We start from the raw sequence: 6,877 nt of genomic DNA on the forward strand, positions 1-6,877 counted from the left end.
CTGAGGTGACCTCATCTCTAGTAAGGCCATTATTTTCACTGGATTTGCTTCAATTCCTCTTTGATCGACAATATATCCCAAGAACTGACCCGATGCCACTCCAAAGGTGCACTTGAGGGGATTCAATTTCATATTATACTTTCTAAGTATCTGAAAAGTTTGGTCAAGTTGACTTACGTGTTCGGCTACCTGGAGGCTTTTGACTAGCATGTCGTCCACATAGACTTCCATGGTTTTGCCAATGAGTTCGACAAACATCATGTTGACCAATCTCTGATATGTAGTTCCGACATTCTTCAATTCGAAGGGCATGACTTTATAGCAATACAGACCTCTGTCCATAATGAACGATATAGCTTCCTCATCAGGTCGAAACATGGGTATCTGGTTATACCCTGGGTATGCATCCATAAAGCTCAGTAGCTCATGTCCAGCAGTGGAATCCACAAGTTGGTTTATTCAAGTTTGTGAAGTCTACGCACATCCTCCACTTCCTGCTGGGCTTTTTCACCAGAACCAGGTTGGATATCCATTTCGGGTAGATGGCTTCCCTTATGAAGCCACTTCGGCTAAGCTTGATCACTTCGTCTTTCAATGCCTCGTACCTTTCCGGATTGAGGGCACGTCTCTTCTGTCTATGGGGGGCACAAGAGAGGTTGATGTTAAGGTGATGGCAACTGATCTTTGGATCTATTCCCACCATATCTTCATGCTTCCATGCGAAGACATCCAAGTTCCTTTTCAGGAAGCTTATCATTTCTACTTTTGCTTCAGGGGACAATGCCTTCCCTATACGCAAGACCTGACTGGGGTCTTCTAGGTTGGCGGAGAAAGTCTCCAATTCTTCCATTGGGGTTGCATTTGGTTCAGAGTCAATTATTCGGGGATCTAACTCATCAAGAGGGTGCCCTTGTTCAAGGGTCTCTTCCATGTCGACGTCTTCCTCTTGCTCAGAGGTATGCCCTTGTTTAGGGGCGTTGAGCATTTCCACGTCTGTACTCGCTTCAGTGGGAACTTCAGTTATGATTACATTAACAGTTCGGGGCTCCGACTTTCGCAGTGAGTTCAAGTAGCACGCCTGGAGCCCATTTGGTCGCCTCGAACCATCGTAATCCCGTGTTCAGTTGGGAATTTCATGCACAAGTAGTGGATGGATGTCACGACCCAAAGATCTTTCAATGCAAGTTTGCCCAATACCCCATGATAGGTCGATCTGTGGTCCACCACTAAGAATTCCATGAAGTGTTGGGCCACTAGGGGTGCTGAACCCATCTCGACGGGCAGAGTGATCCGCCCTCGTGGAACGATACTGTCTTCAATGAATTCAAATAGTGGGTCGGTCATGGGGATCAACCCATGTTCAATCTGTATTTTGTCAAAGGTGGAGCCGAACAATATGTTCACTGAACTTCCACTATCGACGAGCATGCGTTTGAGCCCGTTTTTGGCCACTACGACTCTCACAGCCAGTGCGTCGCAATGGGGATGGTGAACTCCCTGCGCATCTTCCTGGGAGAATGTAATTGGGGCCATCCTGTTGGCCTCTTGGGACTCGTTCACAATGTAAGTGATCATTGGTGGTGCATTCATTGTGTTGCCACTGACGTGAGGTCCCCCAATGATAGTATCGATTTCCCTGATGACTTGACCCCCAGCAAATGGGGCCTGATCTCTCTGTCTGGACTCTCCTCGATCCCGAGATTCTCTTCTTCGGGTGACTGCTCTCTGTGCCTGTGATCTCTCCTTTTCGGAGAGACAGATCTGTGAGGATAGTCATTCCTCCTGGAGAGATGTGGGTCGATCCGGTCTGAGGGTCGAGGAACGTCTCTGCATTCATTGGTGTCATGCCCATATAGTTGATGGAAAGTGCAAAACCTTGCTCCTTCCAAGGACCTGTTTGATTGTTTCTTCTTCTTTTTCTTGCTATCGGTTCTTCTAGATGGCCCTGCTTCACCAGGAGCATTTTCATATGCCAATACTGGCACTGCATTTAGTGTGGCAGAAGCCAGTGCCTGTTTGGAGGTGGGAGCTATTGTGTGACCTGCCTGAGTCCATTGCTGAGTAATAAGGTGTGCTGCGGTCCTCGACCTACCTACCTCTGAGGCGGAGGGAGTCCTTGCACAGTACGGTTTCGGTGATCGATCATTTCTTCACTCACAATTTCCACTCTCATCATGTCCACCAGTTCGTCATAGGTGGAGAGATTCTTGCTGCGCACGTCCCTCGAGAACAAAGTGTTTATGTTGAGCCCACCTTTCAGGGCTGAAAGGGCTTTTCTGTCAGTGACCTATTTACAGTAGGTGATTTCGTCTGTAAACCTGGCGAGATAGATTTTCAACGTCTCCCCAGGGGCCTGCCTCATATCTTGCAGGCGTTGCACTGGTGCCTCTCATTCTCTACGTGAGAGGTATTGTTTCAAGAATACTTTCTTCAAATCTTGCCAACTTCTAATGCTTAGGGGATGAAGCCTGCTGTACCACACTTCGACGGCTCCGCCTCGTGTTAAATGGAAGGCTCTGCATTTCAAAGCGGGTGAGGCTCCCCTTAGGCTCATCTGTGTCATGTACTTGGTGAGGTGCTTCTCCGAGTCTCCCTTTCCTTCATACTTGGGGATCTTAGGGGGCATGAAATTTACTGGCATTGGGAAGCTTCGGATCTCCCTTGAGAAAGGGAGATTATCATCATCATCGTCAATCTCATAAGATCGACAGGGCCCATCTGACCCTTCATCACCTTGAATGTTCTAGGGAGGTGGAGGTGCCCCTCATCGACTCCCCCAATCAACTAGGTTCCTCCTGTCCCTCCTATTTCTAGGAGGAGGAGAGGCTTGTTCTTGTTCCTGATCCAGCCTAATTGATCTTTTCACTGGGCGGACCCTATTGCTAGGATCCTTCCCTATCCGGTCGAAGATGCTTACGGATCTATGTTTTTCATATTCTTGAGGAAAGTTATCCCCCAAGTGGGGTTCTGATGGTTGGTTCCCTTGCACATAAGATGTGGCCTCAGCGTCCACATCTCTTTCGAGGGGGCGTTCTCTGTGTGACTGGTGTGGCCTCGGGAACGAGATACTGGGACTTCCTGCACTGGGTAAGATCCTTGGAGCATTTGAGAGCCCGGGTGACCTCGGGCTTGCATGAGGAGTTCATGTATTGCCATATTTTGAGCTGTAATTTCTCTCATACCTGCAACTATTTGTGCCATTCCTTCAGTGAGCATGGCTGTTCTTCCACCTCGGCGACGCCGGTGATGGGGTCTCTGATAAGTAACATTATTATGGAACACCTCTTCTTCAGAGGTCTCTCTCATGGGGCTGTCGTCTTCATGGCTATAACTCATCCTATCTCCTTTTTCAAGGGTGGTGAGAACTTGGATTGTAACTCGACTTTGTTCTTTTTCAAGAACGTGCCCTTTTTAGGGTTAGTCGCTAGTTTTTCGGTAACTTCTTCGGTGGAGAATGCAGAACTTTGAACGGAAAGTGTTATCCATAGACGGCGCCAATCTGTTGACCTCGAAAATTGGACCTTCTACGTGGCCAACCGATAGCTACTCCACGTATTCCTCCCTGCGCACAATCAACGCAGGGTCAGACGCACATGGTTGGGACCAGCGGGGATGGTGGCGGTCGTATACACTCCGACGATCAAGTCAGGTTCGGGTGGTTGGAACAGTACCCAGAAGTTATGTCAAAAACACTAAGGGAAAGGAGAAATATATAAACTTGCTATAGAGTGCTATGTAGTAAGAGTTTCATTACCTTTGTCTCTTGCCAAACCTTGGGTATTTATAGGTGGGATGAACCGTTGGATGTGGGACACGTGTATACATTTGACGGTATGAGGCTTCCGCTCATAGGCGTCAATCAGCCGCGTCTGTAGAGTGGGCGGGCAGTTTGTTTCTCTAGAGTTAAGTTGACATAAAGTTGACAAGTCACATCAACTAGCCTCATGAAGACGTCAAATCAATTTAAACCTTAGGTGCAGAGAGGATCTTGGCAACAATCTCTTTCTGAAATTCACGGTGGATCTTATGACAGAGGTCCACTTCGCCTCGGACTCAGGGATGAGGGTGCTTCGGTCAATTCAGCAGGATCGCCTATGTCTCGCAGTGTGCTATCAGGTCGTTGACATTGGTGAGATCACTTTGGAAACACTTCGGATGGGTGTCTATCAGGTCGGAATGTGTGGTGGTGGGCATTCCGAGGCGGTTCAGATAGGGGCGTAACACCCCCTATAATAGCATTCTGAACAAAAACTTAAGTGACAGGAGTAGACGTTTAAAAGTCGAGGAATCATGCTAAACGTTTACTAATATCAGAGCTATTTTACAACTGAAATAACTATTACAATGAAAAGAAAATTACAACTCAAACTTGAAGTAATATTTACAATGTGCGGGTGAAGTTGGGCAAATTGTGGCTGCGATAGTGTCAAGGGGCTAAGTAAAGCTGCGGTTCTTGATATTCTTCCCCATTTGTTTTGGCGACGTCCTCAGTGCCATCTATGCATGAAATGCTTCAATTAATGGTTTGAAGGCTTCGAGATCTTTTTCTCTTTTCCAAGTATTCTCCTCGCTGCTGCATCCAATCCATTTAACCAAGTACTCCTGATGATTTTTTCTAGAAGCTCGAGTGATTCGATGGTCAAGAATAGTTTCAGCAACTTTCTTTCCAGATTTCTTCAGTTCAAACACAGGTCGCTTTAGCTCATTTCTAGATGCGTCCTCCTTATCCGTAAAGTATGGCTTCAACACACTAACATGAAGGACCTTGTGGATTTTACACCATGAAGGGAGTTCAACTCTGTATGCAACTCTTCCAATCCTCTTCACGATGGGTAATGGTCCAATGTATTTTGGCATCAATCTTGAGTCCTTCTCTCTTGTTGGTTTGTAAACATTTTTGTCGGGAAGCTTAACCATTATTAGATCTCCAACATTGAATTCAATGAAACGACGCTTTACATCTGCAGCCTTTTTATACCGTTTTTGAGCTTTCTTAAGATAACTCCGAGCAATTTCAATATTTCGTTTCCACTCTTGAGAAAAGTTCTTTGCTTGAGGGGACTTAGTACTTCGTTCAATATCCACTGTATGAGGGAGTAGCGGTTGCTAGCCAGTAACAATCTCAAAGAACTCTTATTGCTGGAAGAGCTCTTTTGGGCATTGAAGCAAATCTGAGCCGCATCCAAAAGTTTTACCCAGTTTTTCAGTGAAGTAGAGATAAAGTGCCGAAGATATTCTTCTAGCATAGAATTGAAGCGCTCCGTCTGTCCGTCAGATTGTGGGTGAAAACTAAAACTCATGCTCAAAGTTGGACCAAGAAGTTTGAACAACTCAGTCCAAAATATGCTAGTGAAACGAGGATCTCGATCACTGACGATGTCTTTAGGCAATCCCCAATATTTGACAATATGTTTGAAGAAGAGTTGAGCTGTCTCTTCCGCGGATACATATTTAGGCGCTGCAATGAAAGTTGCATACTTTGATAGACGGTCCACCACGACGATGATAGTGCCAAAATCCTCAACTTTTGGCAACCCAATAATGTAGTCCATCGATACACTTTTGAATGGCCCAGTTCGGACGGAAAGGGCTCCAGCAAGCCCGCATTTTCTGATGATCTGCCTTATCTTGCTGAAAAATAAGACAGGTTTTTACATATGTTGCAATATCGTCCCGCATTTAAGGCCAGTATTATACACGTTGTAGTAGTGCACAACTGCGTTCCTCTCCGGGATGCCCTTCCCAAATTGTGTCATGGCATTCTGTAATTGGCAATTTCCTCAGATCTTCACCCTTAGGAACATATAGGCGATCTTCCTTTGTCCTCACTAGTTCCCCATCGAGTCAGAACTGTCGAGTTTTACCCTGCTTGATAAGGTTGTTCAAACTATTGGATAGCCAGGTCCTTCTCCATAAGTGCTTGAATTTGGTCTCTAGTGTTCGTGGAGATGGTGCTCCCTGAAAGAACAGCTACGGAGCAGATGGCAGCCAAATCGGCCTGTCGACTAAGAGCATCGGCAACATGATTACTAGAGTCGGGACGATACTCTAACAAAATTGAACTCTGAAAGGAATTTTTGCCAACGAGCCTGTTTGCTCGATAGTTTTGGTTGGGACATGAAGTGACTAACTGCAGTGTTATCTGTCTTCACAATAAATGGAGACCCAAGCAGATAGTGATGCCATCCTCTGAGACAATGGACTACTGCCAACAATTCCTTTTCATGTGCAGAGTAATGACGTTTTGTCTGGTTTAACTTTCGACTCTCATATGCTACCGGATGTCCTTCTTGCATGAGGACTCTACCAAGCGCAAAATCTAAAGCATCTGTATGAACTTTAAATGGTTTAGTCATGTCCGATAAGACTAAAATCGGGTTCGTCCAGACTTCTTCAACCTTTCAAAAGCAGTTTGGCATTGAGTTGACAAATCCCAATTCTTATCCTTCTTTGTCAATTCGGTAAGTGGTAGTGTAATATCTGAATAGCCTTTCACAAATCTTCGATGATAATTGCATAAACCAAGAAATGAACGTACATCATGTACAGTTTTTGGTGGTTGCCAATCTTTGATGGCTATAACCTTCTTCGAATCCATGCGGATTTTACCTTGTTCAATGATGTGACCCAAGAAACCGATAGATGTCTGAGCAAATGAGCATTTAGACGGCTTGGCATAGAGTTCATTTTTTCGTAGCCGATTAAAAACTTGCCTTACATGTTGGACATGTTCCTCCAATGTCTCGCTGTAGATTACAATGTCGTCCAAGTACACCACGACAAAATCATCTAAGAACCCGTGAAGTACCTGATTCATCATAGTACAAAATGTTGTTGGAGCGTTTGTTAAACCAAAAGGCATCATTTTAAATTCAAA

This window comes from Olea europaea, chromosome 14 (genome assembly GCF_002742605.1).
Source record: "Olea europaea var. sylvestris chromosome 14, O_europaea_v1, whole genome shotgun sequence".
Classification (NCBI taxonomy): domain Eukaryota; kingdom Viridiplantae; phylum Streptophyta; class Magnoliopsida; order Lamiales; family Oleaceae; genus Olea; species Olea europaea.